Source organism: Schistocerca cancellata, chromosome 1, assembly GCF_023864275.1.
Source record: "Schistocerca cancellata isolate TAMUIC-IGC-003103 chromosome 1, iqSchCanc2.1, whole genome shotgun sequence".
Lineage (NCBI taxonomy): Eukaryota > Metazoa > Arthropoda > Insecta > Orthoptera > Acrididae > Schistocerca > Schistocerca cancellata.
The window spans coordinates 552,817,024-552,837,258 of record NC_064626.1 but is presented as its reverse complement, the minus strand read 5'-3'; positions in this window follow the sequence as shown (position 1 = coordinate 552,837,258).

The following is a 20,235-nucleotide window of genomic DNA, read 5'->3' as shown; positions in this document are numbered from 1 at the left end:
GGTGGATAGTACGCCACGACGAATACAGGGGTGCACCAATGCAAGAGGACGTGCTACTGAGTATTAGAGGGGCCGGTGTGTACAGCAGTCTGTACCACCACTTCTGAGGGTCTCGCTGTACATGTAATGTGTGGTTTTCATGAGCAATAAAAAGGGCGGAAATGATGTTTATGTTGATCTCTGTTCCAATTTTCTGTACAGGTTGCGGAACTGTCGAAAGCTGGGTGATGTACGAGTAAAACGTCTATTGCTGTGTTTGCGTTTACAGCGTTAGCCACATATTACTATTTTTCTTATTTCATCACCTTTTTTTTTCATTTGAAGATGTATATTCAGTTATCAGGTAGGTAAATCACAACATGGTGATGCACCTATCGCTGAACAGAGTCGAAGATAGACTTGTTGGGCAACCATTTGATTTAATGTAATCAAAACAATACCTCATTCACATGAATTTCCCTCAGATGAAACAACAAGTTTATTGTTACGAGCCACTTAACAGTCATATCCTGGTTGTTTCATTGGATAATGTGGTGTCACCGCCAGACACCACACTTGCTAGGTGGTAGCCTTTAAATCGGCCGCGGTCCGCTAGTATACGACGGACCCGCGTGTCGCCACTGTCAGTGATTGCAGACCGAGCGCCGCCACACGGCAGGTCTAGAGACACTTCCTAGCACTCACCCCAGTTGTACAGCCGACTTTGCTACAGATGGTTCTCTGACAAATTACGCTCTCATTTGCCGAGACGATAGTTAGCATAGCCTTCAGCTACGTCATTTGCTACGACCTAGCAAGGCGCCATTATCATTTGCTATTTATCTTGTGATACATGTACCGTCAGACCGATGTTCACCAATTATGAATTAAAGTTAAGTATTCCATCAGCTACGTACTTTTCTTCCTACTATAAACTCCTATAACTGTTCCAGACCTCACGCCAGCCTGCGTGAGCTTAGACGCGTGCCTTTCGGCTACCGGTCATAGTGCCTTGGCTGTCTTGCCAAGTCACAACAGATAAAATGAATTTTTCTATTAGACTATTGGACAGAACCAACATTTTAGTTGGGCAGAAAATAACTTTCAGGTTTGTATAAAAGGTGTCCATGCTAAAAGGGAGATGCTAGACTCAACTGATCTCTAAGGCATATATATTTGATTTATTACAGTTTACTATTGGCTTTCACCCTTTATTCGTAGGAATGATTTTGATTATACAGAATGGTGTGAGTGAACCAGAAAACACGATAAAGTGCATACATACACGTTTCCCGTGATAGTGAGCTCAGATCTGAGTACACACATGCACCGTGCACATGATCAACTGGTTACTAGTAGAAGAAGGAAGAAAAGAAGGAACAGACAAATTTCAACGCGTAAGAAAAGAGTTTGTCTGAAGACACAAAATGGCAAAGCTACTATGGCTGGAGATGAAATGCAAAGCCGTAGAGAAGGAAAAGAAGATACTGCATACACGAAAATGAGAGGAACCATCGGAGAAAAGAGAAGCGCTCAGATGGCACGCCACGATAAATAAAAAGACAAGAGGAAGTGGATGAAGATGAGATGAAGGCTGCTATACGGCAAGGATAATTGGTAGTACACTGAGAGGTCCCAATCGATGACATTTTCTCATTACTGTAATCATCCTTGAGAACTAAACATGACCAGACTGTTCCTCCTCGCAGCGAGATATTCAAGACCCACATGGCTCTTCGTGTGTAATGTGGAATCTGTCTCTCAAAGCATAACAATTTTCCTTCCAGTTGGCAAGTGTTCCATATTGTCTTGTGGTTGAAGCTCTCTTCCTGTCCATGTTGCTACCAAATATACAGTGTGCTTGACTAATGTGGATACAAACGAAATGGGCGAGTAGAAGGCAATGAAACAATCATCCTAATAAACTTTGGTGCGGGAAACCACTGATTTTCCCGACAAGACGTATTACGATTGGGAATATGAATATCTTGGATACAAACTGTAGGTATGCACTAGAGGACAAAAACATTACAACAAAGAGTTCCTCATGGCGTGCGAAGGCAGGCTTCAGTATGCCTCCTCATTGATGCGTGTACTCGTTCAAAAATCCCAGGCGTGTTTGAACTGCATTGACAACCACCCATAATGCATCCAGGAGTTCATCGACCTATCAACCGGGATGGAACACACTAAAGCTTTTAAATATCGCTACACAAGAAAATAACAAAGGTTTCAAGTCGGGGGACCCCATACGCCTCGGTGTTGGCGAGGTACGACCGATGCGCCAGTTGTCGAAATACGGTTTACCAGTGCTTAGGAACTCGGAATGACGATAAAATCAAACGAAGACAGTGTATCACTTTGTAAATTATTCCTCATTTCTCGTGTTTGGGAATAAACATCGCCTTATACCTTAAGAATATTGTAACATTGGAATGCCTGCATTTTTGCGTATGTCCTATTGGGGAAACCATTGGTTTCCGGACCTGTGTTCGTTATCGTTAATCAAACTGCTTTTTATTCAGCAGTGAATATTTGGGGCAAACTGACGGTGTTGCATGCTAGTCCTCTCTCCCATCAGCATAATTTTTTATGGAAGACTTTGAGGACAGGGTGCTATATCGGAAGAACTTAAACCAAAAGTCTTTTGGCGATATGTACATCATACTTATGTCGTGTGGCCGCACTGTGAAAAAGAATTGTCATGATGTTTTACGGAATCTGAATTCAGTCCGTTAAAACATTTAATTTGCGAGAAGGGCGGCTGCCTGTCGTATCTCGACGTCCAGGTCAGTCGGAAAGTGGATGGATCATTGAAGCATTACGTTTACCATAATCCCACCCATATGGACCCAGATTTTTTGCTGTCACCCCCCTTCACAAGCTATGGACGTACTTCGAATTCTGGCATATTGTCACTTCTTGAGTCTGATAGAGACAACCTCGCAAAAGATCTGGAACTCCTACTGCCTGTGTTCAAAGACAATGGACGTTCTCCGCGTCAAATTAGTATAACTTTAAGGAGTAAGGAACGTGACCACTTACAAGATCAAGAGAAGGAGCTATTCAAGTACAATGTGTTCCTTCCATACATTGGCAATATTTCGTCGAAATTATGCAAAATCCCAAGTAAACATTATCTTAAAGTTGTCTTCTGCCCATCTTGAAAGACTTGTGCTCTTTTCGCTTCGGTAAAGGACGATCTGGTATTGCGGAAGGCTGGAGTCTCCAGAATATCTCGCCAGTGTGGCGGAGTCTACATTGGTTAGTCAACACGCACAGTACGTAAAACGTGCGTTGAACATGATTGCCACACTCGCCTTTCGTAGCCCGTAAGTCAGCCATAGCCGAGCATTATATCTCCACATGAAATCTTGTGACTAGTCTGTCACGGAAATCTTGGCTCCACGAGATCCTTCTTGGATTGAGCTATTAAGGAATTGTGGAAATACATTTAGCGGATGACCTTCTTCATCGCGAGGACGGATTTTGAAATGGATAAGGCGAGGAAATCGGTGATTTCTTTAATTCATACTAATATTTTAAATGCGAAATTAACTCTGTTCTCTGTTAGGCTTTCATGAGTAAACAGCTGTTCCGATTTTGATGAAATGTGGTATGGTGATAGCCTGAACGATGAAAAAGAACTGAGGCTACTTTAGAAAGTGTGTAGTACAACATATTTATTGATTGAAGAAAATAACTTGATCTTTGAAAAAGCTGTTTGCTCTTTGACTCTTAAACTTATTTGAGAAAATACTTTATTGTATGATATGTTCTACATAATACGATTCAGCGTAATGGATACAATGCTTATGCTATCCTCGGCATGTTTAGTCCACACTTTCATACTAGTATCAGTCATTGGCCCGTCTCATTTTAGCCACTGAGCGCTACGCGTCTGTTATAGCTTCTGAAACGCTTGAAGACTCACAGCAACGGCGTCATTTAAATGCTGTACTACGACGGGATGGAACTCAGCTAATTTCCAAAAAGTGTTGGGGTAAATTCTAGTCTCCGTTTACGCTTGTCGGTTTTGGGCAATGACGACGTACCAAAGGCAAGGACACTCATAGGGGCAGTCTTTGAAAGCTGTGGATAATATTCCTAAACAAATGAAGGTAGCATATGATAAAATTAGAAACACAATTCATGCGATTATTTATTTTGCCACGAATTATATCGAAACAAATTGAGGATAACTGAAATAAATAAGAACAATGTAATAGTGAAGTACCCCCGTGTGAAACAAATTATCGTCGTAATTTATGCGAGTAAAAAAAGCATAGACAACCATTGAATTCTGAAACAGTATAGCGTGTGGTAAAATCGAAAGATTATAAAAAAGCGTTAATCTATACTAATTATTATTGAATCTAACGGAACTACCGCAGGGATGTGTGGGGTCGGGATGGGAAGAAACTAAAATGTAACACAATAACGAAAAAGTGAAATAAGTAATAACCCATATGAAATAGTAACATGAAATATGGATAACCCAATACAGAAATCCTAAAAAAAAAGCTACTGCACAAATAACAAACATTAACAAAAAGTAACAAATATTGAAATCGACAATTAGGATTGGTGTATATAATTTAGTTCTAGTTACCGATTCCAATATTCGTTACTTTTCGCAACCGTTCAGAGAACAATTAGATGTGCAGAAATCCTATTACATTTCAATGCACACACATGTTGCAATAGCAATCTAAATAATGAACCATGGAATAGTTTGATCCCCCCGCTTTCCCGTGGTGGGTCAGTTACATTCAATAATTATAATAAAAAAATTAACGCTATTTCGCAATATTATGACTTCATCATGCGCTATGCTGTAATGGATTTAAAAGTTCCCTGCGCTTTTCTTATTCGCATAAATTACGATAGTAATTTCTTTCAGACATGTACATTTCTCTTTTTCTGTTTTTATTTGTTTTCGTTACTTTCAGTTCTTTTTGATATAGCTCGTGCCTAAGTAATAAATCACGTGGACTGTGACAAGAACTTTGTCGTATGCTGCATTCGTATGTCATTGTTTAGAGCCGACGCGTGGAATCGGACAGTAGACTTGCCCCCGCAAGCATTACATACCGAAGCCACGGGCTGCCTCCAACCGATATACACTCCTGGAAATTGAAATAAGAACACTGTGAATTCATTGTCCCAGGAAGGGGAAACTTTATTGACACATTCCTGGGGTCAGATACATCACATGATCACACTGACAGAACCACAGGCACATAGACACAGGCAACAGAGCATGCACAATGTCGGCACTAGTACAGTGTATATCCACCTTTCGCAGCAATGCAGGCTGCTATTCTCCCATGGACACGATCGTAGAGATGCTGGATGTAGTCCTGTGGAACGGCTTGCCACGCCATTTCCACCTGGCGCCTCAGTAGGACCAGCGTTCGTGCTGGACGTGCAGACCGCGTGAGACGACGCTTCATCCAGTCCCAAACATGCTCAATGGGGGACAGATCCGGAGATCTTGCTGGCCAGGGTAGTTGACTTACACCTTCTAGAGCACGTTGGGTGGCACGGGATACATGCGGACGTGCATTGTCCTGTTGGAACAGCAAGTTCCCTTGCCGGTCTAGGAATGGTAGAACGATGGGTTCGATGACGGTTTGGATGTACCGTGCACTATTCAGTGTCCCCTCGACCATCACCAGTGGTGTACGGCCAGTGTAGGAGATCGCTCCTCACACCATGATGCCGGGTGTTGGCCCTGTGTGCCTCGGTCGTATGCAGTCCTGATTGTGGCGCTCACCTGCACGGCGCCAAACACGCATACGACCATCATTGGTACCAAGGCAGAAGCGACTCTCATCGCTGAAGACGACACGTCTCCATTCGTCCCTCCATTCACGCCTGTCGCGACACCACTGGAGGCGGGCTGTACGATGTTGGGGCGTGAGCGGAAGGCGGCCTAACGGTGTGCGGGACCGTAGCCCAGCTTCATGGAGACGGTTGCGAATGGTCCTCGCCGATACCCCAGGAGCAACAGTGTCCCTAATTTGCTGGGAAGTGGCGGTGCGGTCCCCTACGGCACTGCGTAGGATCCTACGGCCTTGGCGTGCATCCGTGCGTTGCTGCGGTCCGGTCCCAGGTCTACGGGCACGTACACCTTCCGCCGACCACTGGCGACAACATCGATGTACTGTGGAGACCTCACGCCCCACGTGTTGAGCAATTCGGCGGTACGTCCACCCGGCCTCCCGCATGCCCACTATACGCCCTCGCTCAAAGTCCGTCAACTGCACATACGGTTCACGTCCACGCGGTCGCGGCATGCTACCAGTGTTAAAGACTGCGATGGAGCTCCGTATGCCACGGCAAACTGGCTGACACTGACGGCGGCGGTGCACAAATGCTGCGCAGCTAGCGCCATTCGACGGCCAACACCGCGGTTCCTGGTGTGTCCGCTGTGCCGTGCGTGTGATCATTGCTTGTACAGCCCTCTCGCAGTGTCCGGAGCAAGTATGGTGGGTCTGACACACCGGTGTCAATGTGTTCTTTTTTCCATTTCCAGGAGTGTACATCGAACGCGCGACACTCGAGACGGCAAATCTGGATATTGCTTTCTACGCTGACAACGGAACGTCGTATAACGTTGTCTATAGTGAAAACTCACTCCGGTGTAGTATCGAGTTCAAATAGTCTCACGTGGCAGAAGTTAATCCTGCGATTGTGTAGTTTATACAATTGTTTACATGTTTGTTGGGAGTATGGGTTGTTGCTAAACCACGATATGAGGAACTGCTTCAGTTGTTATCGGAAGACGTGTGTGACGTTCTCTATAAAGTCAGCCGATGTAGATAGTATTGCACAAAATTCGAGCAAAGGACCTCCATCAGGAAGAACGCATGGTTTGATATCTCCAAACCGAACATCGAGAAGAGTGTCATTATACTGTTGTGCTGAGGAAAAGAACACACGTTAGAAGCATCTCCGTCGGAAACTTACACGTGTCGGTGAATACTATTTGAAGCTGCTACGGTTTCTGTCGTGAGATGTGCTACATTATCGTCACGAATAGAAGTGTCGCTGTCGGTGGTGGGAACAAGCTTGTAGAAGCTGGTGAATCTCAAATCGCTAGTCGCAAATATGGGAGAGGTCATCTTTTAAAAAACGAAACAGAACATATATGGGTTTTTTGGAAGCACTGAAAGGGACACTTACGGAAAAAGAAAACATTTTTCCAAGCAAGAAAATTGTAACAGACGTCTGGAGTCTCATAAAACTTTGAAAAAAGAAGGCAACATCACGAATTTTGAAGCATTCCGTTGAATTTGTGCCTTCCGACGACCCATCGGTCAACACCCGGAATAGTGAGTGGCCGTGGACATCTTTGAAATCCTCAACTAACAGAAGGGGACTACCAGAAGATCGAGACGAAGTACATATTCTCCAGTATCTTTACTGCCACAATTTACGGTTGTCTGGCGAAACGGTTCATTGTGAGGCACTGCCGTTATTTGTGAGAGACATATCAAGAGTATATCCTGGCAATGGAAAAAAAAAGCATTGCTTCCGGCTGCCTATACCACCGGCGGAATTGTCCATCCTAAAGATGTGGCTGACGAGTAACTTTAAGTTACAAAAGGCTCGTCATAAGTCGTTCTCTTGTTAACGCTAGGAACAGTATCCATATTTGCCGCCTCGAAAGTTGCACGTTCGATGTATATCGTTCGGAAGCAGGCCGCCGATTTAGATATGCAGCGCTTCTTGGAAATTACCAAAACTTCTACTGGGACTTCCGGTAGGTGACACGACCTTGGTTCGCTGCCACTCCACTAGCAGAGCTGCAGGTTTATCAATTCTTCATCATCTCAGTTTCTTATTGGGTGATTTAAAGTCTTCCATATCTCTTTTGGTTTTCTTCAAAACAGAATCTGGTTTCATAGTATTGTCTCCCTAATTACGATTTGGTGGGTGTGTTTTGCACTTCTTGATTTGCATTGTGCTTATATTGCTCGAAACTGCTTGTTTTTTTACTTCATCCGTAATGTTGTGTCGAATAAACGATCCCGTATTTGTTAGTGTTTCATATAAAACAGAAGCTGATTTCATAGCATAGTATTCTGTGGACATTTTTCCCACCTATGAGCCCATGTGTGAACTGCCCGATTTAAATGCGTAGTATGTATATTGTCTGTATTCTACTTTATTTCGGCTCGCATCCGTTTTTCGTACTTTCTCTCAGTTAATGGAGTACTACTTTTTAGAATAATTGGGATTTAGATTTATTGTACACATCAAAAGAACTTTTTCATCACCTCTGTTCCGAGAGTCCCACAACCTGTACAGAAAATTGGAACAGAGATCAACATAAACATCATTTCTGCTCTTTTTATTGCTCATAAAAACCACACATTACATATTGTACCACCATACAGCGAGACCTTCAGAGGTGGTGGTACAGATTGCTGTACACACCAGTACACCTAATACCCAGTAAGACGTCCTCTTGCATTGATGCATGCCTATATTTGTCGTGGCATACTACCCACAATTTCATCAAGGCACTGTTCGTCCAGATTGTCCCACTCCTCAACGATGATTCGGCGTAGTGGTTGGTGGATCATGTCGTCCATAAAGAGCCCTTTTCCATCTGTCCCAGGCATATTCAATAGGGCCCGTGTCTAGAGAACATGTTGTTATCGCCAATATGCTGCCCATATGGTTGCACTGACGGTCAGAAGATGACATTCACGTATCGCAAAGCCGTTAAGGCGCCTTCCACGACCACAAGCGGCGTACGTCGACCCCACATAACGCCACCCCAAAACAGCAGGGAACATCCACCTTACTGCATTCGCTGGACAGTGCAGCCTGACCGGGTTGCCTCCAAACACATCTCCGACGATTGTCTGGTTGAAGGCATATGCGACTCACATCGGTGAAGAAAATGTGACGCCAATCCTGAGAGGTCCTTTCTGCATGTTGTTGAGTCAAAGATGGACCTCGCCATGGACATCGGGAGTTAAGTTGCGCATCATGCAGCTTATTGCGCACAGTTCGAGCCGTAACACGACGTCCTGTGGCTGCAAGATAAGCATTATTCGAGATGGTGGCGTTGCCGTAAGGGTTTCTCCGAGCCATAATCCGCAGGTAGCGGTCATCCACTGCAGTAGTAGCCCTCGGGAGGCCTGAGCGAGGCATGTCATCGACAGTTCCTGTCCCTCTGTATCTCCTCCATGTCCGAACATCGCTTTGGTTCACTCCGAGACGCCTGGACACATCACTTGTTGAGAGCCCTTCCTCCTGGCACAAAGTAACAATGCGGACACGATCGAACCGCGGTATTAACCGACTAGGCATGGTTGAAATACAGACAACACGAGCCGTGTACCTCTTTCCTGGTGGGATGACTAGAATTGATCGGCGGTCGGACCCCCTCCGTCTAGTAGGCGCTGCTCATGCATGGTTGTTTACATCTTTGGGCGGGTTTAGTGACATCTCTGAACAGTCAAAGAGACTATGTCTGTGATACAATATCCGCAGTCAACGTTTATTTTCAGGAGTTCCTAGAACTGGGGTGATGCAAAACTTTTTATGATGTGTGTACATGTTGTTACGGAATAAGTATGTATTTCTGAGATGAATGGTGCTGCTTCTTGCCAATGAGGATGCTTTGTAATATTGGTGACAGAATACGTAATTATTGTGCCAGGTATTATCCTGCATCATACTTTTTTACGCTGAAATGTATATTTAGACATGAGATCGTGTAGTTTAGTGTGATTGTTGTTCTACCGTACTTAGTGCTACTGCGTTTAGTAAACTCTTGTTATACATAATTCATTAGTAGAGCCAATGATGTAAGCATGAGGACGTGTAGTATTTGCTTTCAAATTTTGATTGAACTGGGAGGGCAATTGTAGAAAACTGATTTCTGCTAAAATATGTTGTTTGCAGTACTTCTTAATAAGGTATGAACACATTTGTCTAACTACTGTTACAGTTTTAGAATTTGCAAGCAATAAAGCCTTAATTACTAAGACTACGGAGCATACTTAGTAGCAAGGAGCAACACCATTCAAAGCAGAAATATATACTCATTTCACCCCAAGATGAAATAAAGTTGAATATAAATTCTGTCAAAATCTGCTAACATCTTCCTCAAGTGAGAAAAACTACGAACGACGGAAGTGAAATAAAATAAAGTAGAATGCGAATAATATACTTAGAACACATTTAAACTGAGTAGCTCACACACGGATTCGTAGGCAGGAAAGAATGTCCGCAAAACGTTATGTGACGAAACCTGCTTCTGTCTTATACGAAACAAAAACAAATATGGAATCTTTGCTCCAGACAATACTAAAGATGCATGCAAAAATGAAGGAGAGTACAAACAACGTATTGGCCCTGCAATTCAAAGAGTGTAATAGACACAAGAACTCATTATGAAGAACACAGTTCGATGAAACCAACTTTCGTGATATGTCTTGTTAAATGATTTTTGTTTTGACACGGCCAAAGGGGCAATATGTCCACATTATAATGACCACACATTCGAAATTGCAGTGTTAGTTTTTGCAAATGAATAATTTTACAGTCAAAAGGTGAGCACGATATCATTCACAGAATTTTACATGACTGTGAACCCCAGGTACTAGAAGTTAATCTATGTTTTTGATTAACATTTCTCGAATACATTATTTTTGAAGGTCACAAATTCATTTTCAAGAGCACATCTGCCTGCAGACAGCGAAGCCCATCCATGAAGTACAAAGGAAAAATGTTATCCTCTAATACTTCTATTTCGCAAAACAAGAGTATGGATTTTCGCGCCAAATTTTTCTTGTATTCGAACTTCACTGCCAGGCCAGTAGGAGCGCTACTGTCATTCTTTGTTTTCGCTATCGTAACACAGGCCTTGCGCTTCTTATAATCTGGTGTTCTGCCCGTCGTGCTTTTCATGTAGAACATGAGAGGCTTTTAGTGTGGCCGCATTTGATTATGATATGCGAGTGCAGTCGCAAGTAGCAGCTGACCTTGTTGCACGTACAAATATCATAAAATTTGCACTGCACCGAAATACAAATTATTTTTTCACTTTCATCGCTCGTTTAGAGTTTTTAAAATAATTTTAGAAAGTCCACATTTTATTTTCGTACCGTCACCATCACTCATCATAAGAAAAGTACCGATACGCTTCAACAACCCGCTGTCATGTTGTTAGCGATGCTGACCCTCAATGACCAGGGCCTGGGTTTGATTCCCAGCTTGATTGGACCTGGGAGTGTGTATTGGTCTCATCATCATTTTATCATTATCGGCACTAAGGTCGCCGAAGTGGTGTCAAACAACAAGTTTGCACCAAGTGACCGAACATCCCAAACAGGGTCTCTTAGCCAATAAAGACATAGGCACATTTCATTTCATGCTACTGATCTGTGAAGGAAGCTGTGGGTAACGGTACCATACAGTGGTTATAATATCCTCAACGTGTTTAATCCATACTTCCATACTATATCACTGAATGCGGAAGTAACTTTGTAGATGACAATTTTACGACTAAACCGCTGAACCGATTCCGAAGGTGGTTCGATGAAGCCTCTGCCAGGCACTTAAATGTGATTTTCAGAGTATCCATGCAGATGTGGATGTAGATGATGAAATGTGGTATGAAAATCAATCGTAAGGAAGAACACAGTCCACTTCAGGAAAAGGAAACATCTTTTTTTTTACATCATCGAACATAAACCATGACAAAAATTATTGTATTTGCATTAGTGAAGGCTAATATGATCATTCACTGCAGAGCACTTTTCGCCCGACTTTGCGTGAGACTTCGCTTGATGCGACGAGCAAAAAGAGTAACAAGGCTAGGGGACGCTACATTGGTTGTGTGCGGCAGATGGGAATTTGGACTGATGGGGTGGCATGCCTGGGTAGGCCTTGCAGTTGTGTCTGACCACTGTGCCATGGTAGTGTAGATGGTTAACGCGTCTGCCTAGTAAGCAGGAGAGCCCAGTTTGAATGCTGGCCTTGGTACAAATCTTCATTTGTCGTCAATGAATTCTTTCACTTTCCGAATGTAGAAGGAATCGGAATTTCTTTCTGAACACATATTTCTTGCCTAATGTATATGTTCTGTAATATATAAATGCCCACTCCCCTCTGCACGAACTGTTCAGCAATAACGGTGCGCATGCCGTATTGTCGTACATTGAGGCAGTTGGGGGCGGGGCACACATCGTCACTTATCTTCAACTTTTGTAGTCCTGTCTTCCTCAGCTGCGTATAATATTACGGTATATCGATAATTTTTACTTATGGACCGTCTGACAGCAACTGAATAAAATACAATTTTAGTGCCATACGCATTTCGCCTTTATTTCCTGCAAGACATCGTCAGTGGCCTGCTACTTAATTTACATTTTTGTCACTGTGCCTATAGATTATAAACAGTCTTGGTGGTTGGTATTTCCTATTAAGTAGCAATGTTTTGAACTGTACTTACAGGTTGCGTGCACAATTTCTTACATATTAGGCTCCTGTTGCATTTTTGATGTTGTTCTTCTTCTTATGAACGCCAATTTGCGGTATTTTTCCCACAATCCACAGCACTATGAACTGAACGCTTGTTTTAATGCAATGTTTGGGTTTCTGTTGCTGACTGTCAAATGTTTTTGCCAAAGATCGAATGTTATTGGCAAACTTATGACTGTAATTATTGAAGTATCTGTGGTCTGTTCGTGTAAGCGTTTGTGTGTGCGTTTGTGTATGTGTGTGTGTGTGTATGTGTGTGTGTGCGTGTGTGTGTGTGTTTTTTAGTGTGATATTAATTTTTTTGTGCTGTGTGTGAGTGTGTGTGTGTGTGTGTGTGTGTGTGTGTGTGTGTGTGTGTGTGTGTGTGTCCAGATGGTGTGGGGAAGAGTTTTTTTGTTTTATGCTATCATTTCCTTTATTAATTGTAGTAGGGAGCTTGTGCTGATGTGTGTTTGTTCATTTATCACGTGTTTGTTTTCTGCTATGGCTTTCTGGATGTGGAAGTTTTCTTGCGTTTGTATAAGATGTTTGTCATGGTTGCTTATTCTCATTATTTTTATTTCTTGTTCCATTTTCGTAGGTTGATGGCTATAGTGTTTTAAATGCTCTGCAAATGTGGAATGGTTTGTTTCATACTTCCAACATCTGATATGTTCTTTGTATCTTGTTTCAAAATTCCTGCATGTCATGCCTATGTATACTGTATCACAACTTTGACATTCAAGTTGATATATTCCTGATTGTTGGAATTTGTCCGTCGTGGTAGCTGGCTGGCTTAGGTGTGATTGAGGGTTTGCCCTGTCTCTTTAGGATGTTTGCAACTCTGTGTGTTAGTTCATGTGTGTAGGTCATGGTGTACCATCTGGTTCTTTTCTGTGTGGTGTTGTCATTGTGTGTGTCTGTTGAGTGTGTTAGTAAGTTTTCAGCTTATGAGTTCTTTTGTATTCTGGAAATGTTGTGTTTGTTTTGTATTTGTGTTTTTATTTTTTGATTGAGCCTGTGTACCACATCTGTGTCATACCCGCTGTTCCTAGCTATTTGTATGATTGTACTCATTTCTTGTTCATAGTTTATCTTGCTGAGTGGGATTTTGTTTAATCTATGTAACATGTGTGTTAGTGCTGCAAGTTTCTGGCTGTGGGGGTGGTTGGATGTGGTATGTATTATTGTGTCTGTGGCTATTGGTTTTCTAAAGATGTTAAATGCATGTTTGCCATTTTCTTTTTTAATTGTAATGTCAAGAAAATTTATTTGATTTTCTTTTTCTCTTCAAGTGTGAATTTTATGTTCTGATGACCTTTGTTTATATCTGAATGGAGTTCATCTATTTTTTCACTTGGCTCATCTACGAGACAAATAATGTCATCCACGTATCTGTACCAATATATGATTTTGAAACTTTCATTTGTGGTTATCTTTTCCAATATCTGATTTCCTAGGTGACAGATGAAAACGTTTGCTAGTGTTCCTGATATCGGGGATCCCATGGGCAGTCCATCAGTTTGTAGATAATATTCTGTCTCAAACTGAAAATAGTTTTGTTCAGTTGTAAGTCTGAGCATATCTGTTATTTCTTTTATTGCGTCTGTGGTGAGGTTGCTGTGGGATGAGAGGTTTTGTTCTATGATTTCGTTTCTGTGATAGAGATGGAGGTATACATATTTTCTATATCGAATGAAATCAGTGATGCTGTGTGTGTGGTACCTGTATGTTCTGTATGTTTTCTATTAGGTTTCCTGTGTTTATCACTGTATTGTTGTTTTTTACTTTATAGTGTTTTGTGACTAACTTTTGGAGGTGTTTGGCTATGCGGTATGTTGGAGCTTTGTTGAAGTTGATAACAGCTCTCATTGGCATTCCGTCATTATGTACTTTCGGTTGACTGCGGAGTGTTGGTGCTTGTCAGTTTTTCTGTGTTAAGTAGTATTTCTGTTTGTCTGTGAGTGTGTGTTCAATGTTTTTCAGTGTTCGTTTCACATTTGCCTGGAATCGTGTAGTTGGATCTGACTTCAGTTTTTGTATGGCATTGATGTTTATGTATTCCTTGGTTTTTGTGATGTATTGCTCTTTATCCATGAGTACTGTTACATTTCCCTTGTCTGCTCTTGTTATTAATATGCTATTGTTTGTTAACTTTTGTTTCAACCCTTTTCACAGTGGCTGCTTCTGTTTGGCTGTTCTTATTGTGTGTCTGAGGTGTTTTTTTTTATTATGCCTTTTCTTTCTTCTTTTACTAGTTCTCTTGTCAGTCCTATGTTTATTTCACAATTATTTTGTTGTTCTTCACGTGTAAGGATGTGTTCAGTTTCTACTATGAGATTTTCTATGTATTGATTGTTTACTTTGCTATTGGTGCAGTGTTTCAAACCTTTTTCCAAGAGCATTTTTTCATTTTCGTGTAGTTCTGTCTCTGTTAGGTTAACTAAGCGTGGATGGAATGTGTGTTGGTGTTCATGTGGTTTCACATTTAAAATGTAAATGTATTTTTGCGTCTTTTTTACTGTTAGTTTCATTATCTTCTGTTTATGTTTGTTTTGTAAATGTATCATTGCTGTGTATGTGTTGTGTTCAGTTTTTTCTACTAGTGCCATGAAAACTGCGGCGTTTCCTACGTTTTTTGCCAATTCTAGATGAGTCTCATAGACCATCATGTTTAGGTGCTGTTTTTTCCGAACAGAGCATCTTAATTTCACGTAGCAACCAACATCGTTCTGCAAATGATTTCGACTTTTGTGCCACTGTAGAACTGTTTTTAACCTTTACATAAATGTAACTTGGAATTAAATCGTTCTTTTTGCATGTTTTGTTGAATTTTATGTGCTGTATCGTGTTATGGAGTCTCAGATGTATTTTCTTGAACCTGTTGTACACGTTGACAGGGAATGCTTGACATAGCTATATTGACATCTTCGACTTTTGTAGCCCTGTCTTCCTCAGTTGCGTGTAATGTTAAGGTATATCGATAATTTTTGCTTATGGACCGTCTGACAGCAACTGAATAAAATACAATTTTAGTGCCATACGCGTTTCGTCTTTATTTCCTGCAAGGCATCATCAGTGGCCTGGAATATGTTTATATGTTAGCTATTCAATTTACATTTTTGTCACTGTGCCTATAGGTTATAAACAGTCTTGGTGGTTGGTATTTCCTATTAAGTAGCAATGTTTTGAACTGTACTTACAGGTTGCGTGCACAATTTCTTACATATTACGCTCCTGTTGCATTTTTGGTGTTGTTCTTCTTCTTATGAACGCCAATTTGCGGTTTTTTTTTCACATTCCACAGCAGTATGAACTGAACGCTTGTTTTAATGCAATGTTTGGGTTTCTGTTGCTGACTGTCAAATGTTTTTGCCAAAGATCGAATGTTATTGGCAAACTTATGACTGTAATTATTGAAGTATCTGTGGTCTGTTCATGTAAGCATTTGTGTGTGCGTTAGTGTATGTGTGTGTGTGTGTGTGTGTGTGTGTGTGTGTGTGTGTGTGTGTGTGTGTATGTTTTGGTGTGATATTAAATTTTTTTGTGCTCTGTGTGTGTGTGTGTGTGTGTGTGTGTGTGTGTGTGTGTGTGTGTATTTTGGTGTGGTATAATTTTTTTGTGGGCTGTGTGTGTGTGTGTGTGTGTGTGTGTGTGTGTGTGTGTGTGTGTGTGTGAGTCCAGATGGTGTGGGGAAGAGTTTTTTTGTTGTATGTTATCATTTCCTTTATTAAGTGTAGTAGGGAGCTTGTGCTGATGTGTGTTTGTTCATTTATCACATGTTTGTTTTCTGCTATGGCTTTCTGGATGTGGAAGTTTTCTTGCGTTTGTATAAGATGTTTGTCATGGTTGCTTATTCTCATTATTTTTATTTCTTGTTCCATGTTCGTAGGATGATGGTTATAGTGTTCTAAATGCTCTGCAAATGTGGAATGGCTTGTTTCATACTTCCAACATCTGATATGTTCTTTGTATCTTGTTTCAAAATTCCTACATGTCATGCCTATGTATACTACATCACAACTTTGACATTCAAGTTTATATATTCCTGATTGTTGGAATTTGTCCCTTTTGGTAGCTGGCTGGCTTAGGTGTGATTGGATGGTTTGCCCTGTCTCTTTAGGGTGTTTGCAACTCTGTGTGTTAGTTTATGTGTGTAGGTCATGGTGTACCATCTGGTTCTTTTCTGTGTGATGTTGTCATTGTGTGTGTCTGTTGAGTGTGTTAGTAAGTTTTCAGCTTATGAGTTCTTTTATATTCTGGAAATGTTGTGTTTGTTTTGTATTTGTGTTTTTATTTTTTGATTGAGCCTGTGTACTGTTGTGGGTTGGCAGGAGAGCCAACACCGTATTATTAGAGGAAGCCGAAAGGCACGCGTTTTAGCTCACGCAGGCTGGCGTGAGGTCTGGAACAGGACAAGGAAAATAGGCTTTAGAAAAACGGACGTAGCTGGTGGAATACTTAACTTTAATCCATTAATGATGAGCGTCGCTCTTGACTGTACATGACTCAGTATCAATAGTAACTGGTAATGGCGCCTAGCTAGGTCGTAGCAATTGACGTAGCTGAAGGCTATGCTAACTATCGTCTCGGCAAATGAGAGCGTATTTGGTCAGTGAACCATGGCTAGCAAAGTCGGTTGTCCAACTGGGTGAGTGCTAGGAAGTCTCTCTAGACTTGCCGTGTGGCGGCGCTCGGTCTGCTATCACAGATAGTGGCGACACGCGGGTCCGACGTATACTAACGGACCGGGGCCGATTTAAAGGCTACCACCTAGCAAGTATGGTGTCTGGCGCTGACACCACATGTACCACATGTGTGTCATACCCGTTGTTCCTAGCTATTTGTATGATTGTACTCATTTCTTGTTCATAGTTTCTCTTGCTGAGTGGGATTCTGTTTAATCTATGTAACATGTGTCTTAGTGCTGCAAATTTCTGGCTGTGGGGGTGGTTGGATGTGGTATGTATTATTGTGTCTGTGGCTGTTGGTTTTCTAAAAATGTTAAATGCATGTTTGCCATTTTCTTTTTTAATTGCAATGTCAAGAAAATTTATTTGATTTTCTTTTTCTATTCAAGTGTGAATTTTATGTTCCGATGACCTTTGTTTATATCTGAATGGAGTTCATCTATTTTTTCACTTGGCTCATCTACGAGACAAATAATGTCATCCACGTATCTGTACCAATATATGATTTTGAAACTTTCATTTGTGGTTATCTTTTCAAATATCTGATTTTCGGAAAGGAAATATAGGCGATACGTGTATGGCACTAAAATTGTGTTTTATTCTGTTGCTGTCAGACGGTCCAATATCGTCACTTAAGCTTATCCGAACAGGCAGACACCTGAGCGCCACTGATCTTATTGCACATACGGTAGCTTACTTACTCCCCATCAGTCATCATAACGAAACTGCAGACACGTGAGTGCAGCTTTGGGTATAACTAGTATTTTCAGAAAGATAACGTTTTATGCCTCATAACGCGTCTAACGAGAATTAACTTCATTAATTTGAGATATGAATTTTCACACCAAGGGCTGGAATTCCGCCACAGAGATAAAATGTAGTATCACGATTACACAAGCGTCTGCGCGCCATAGATGGAGCAATATTCGAAGATGGCGCTAAAGCTGATAGGGCGTTCGTATAGCGCATGTGTCGACGCGACTATTTTTAGTATAACCTCACCAATGTCCACCAGAAAACCCCAGCGTACACCTACCTCTACATCTACATCTACATCTACATCAATACTGCGCAAGCCACCTGACGGTGTGTCGCGGAGGGTACCTTGAGTACGTTTATCGGTTCTCCCTTTTATTCCAGTCTCGTATTGTTCGTGGAAAGAAAGATTTTCGGTATGCCTCTGTGTAGGCTCTAATCTCTCTGATTTTATCCTCATGGTCTCTTCACGAGATATACGTAGGAAGGAGCAATATACTGCTTGACTCCTCGGTGAAGGTATGTTCTCGAAACTTCAACAAAAGCCCGTACCGAGCTACTGAGCGTCTCTCCTGCAGAATCTTCCACTGGAGTTTATCATCTCTGTAACGCTTTCGCGATTACTAAATGATCCTGCAACGAAGCGCGCTGCTCTCCGTTGAATCTTCTCTCTCTCTTCTATCAACCCTATCTGGTACGGATCCCACACTGGTGAGCAGTATTCAAGCAGTGGGCGAACAAGTGTACTGTAACCTACTTCCTTTGTTTTCGGTCTCCATTTTGTGAGGATTCTTCCAATTAATCTGTCTGGCATCTGCTTTACCGACGATTAATTTTATATGGTCAGTCCATTTTAAATCACTCGTAATGCCTACTCCCAGATAACTTATGGAATTAACTGCTTCCATTTGCTGTCCTGCTATATCGTAGCTAAATGATAAAGGATCTTTCTTTCTGTGTATTCGCAGCACATTACACTTGTCTACACTGAGATTAAATTGCCATGCCCTGCACCATGCGTCAACTCGTTGCAGATCCTCCTGCATTTCAGTATAATTTTCCATTGTTGCAATCTCTTGATGTTGATGTACTACAGCATCAGCAAAAAGCCTCAGTAAACTTCCGATGTTATGCACAAGGTCATATATATATATATATTGTGAATAGCAACGGTCCTACGACACTCCCTGCGGCACACCTGAAATCACTCTTACTTCGGAAGACTTCTCTCCACTGAGAATGACGTGCTGCGTTCTGTTATCTAGGAACTCTTCAATTCAATCACACAATTGGTCTGATAGTCCACATGCTCTTACTTTGTTCATTAAACGACTGTGGGGAACTGTATCGAACGCCTTGCGGAGGTCAAGAAACACGGCATCTACCTGGGAACCCGTGTCTATGGCCCTCCGAGTCTCGTGGACGAATAGCGCAAGCTGTGTTTCACACAATCGTCTTTTTCGAAACCCATGCTGATTGCTACAGAGTAGATTTAGATTTCTAACGTCGTTATACTCGAACATAATAAGTGTTCCAAAATTCTGCAACTGATCTACATTACAGATATAGGTCTATAGTTCTGCACATCTGTTCGACGTCCCTTCTTAAAAACGGGGTTAACCTGTGCCCTTTTCCAATCTTTTGGAACGCTACGCCCTTCTAGAGACCTACGGTACACCGCTGCAAGAAAGGGGGGGGGGAGGGGCAAGTTCCTTCGCATACTCTGTGTATATAAATACTCCGCAAGCCACCATATGGTACATGGCGGAAGGTATCTTGTACCACAACCTGAGTGGTCGTCACGAAGGGTACACCAGCTGCCTTTCGTTCTCATGCGCGAAGCACTGTGATTTGCCCGTCTCAAAGCTTTGTTGGCACATACATACTGTTAACAGTGCAGTAAGCCAATGCCAGGTGAATGTTCAGAGTTTCCATGTGATATCGTGTTATCGTGTGTTTTGAGTCTTCTGTGGAACGGTGCATTGACGTGTGTTTGGTAGTGAGTGAAATGCGGAAACGAGGGCCTACATATATTGCTAGTCCAGATGGTGTACATGAAGGACGAAAAGACAGTCGAAAACAATCCAGATTTGTCGTACCGAATGTGCTGAAGCTTTTTACTGCTTTGGCCAACAGTGGAGAAGCCACGAACAATACAAATTTTGTGCAAGTTCGTAAAACGACAACAAAGCCTTTCGGTATTTCCGAAATGACCGTGTTCCGTATTAACAGCGCAGTAACATCGCCAGAATCTCTAGACGTGAGCACATATTTTGATTCTCCAAGAAAGCAATATGAATGAAAACAGAAACCTATG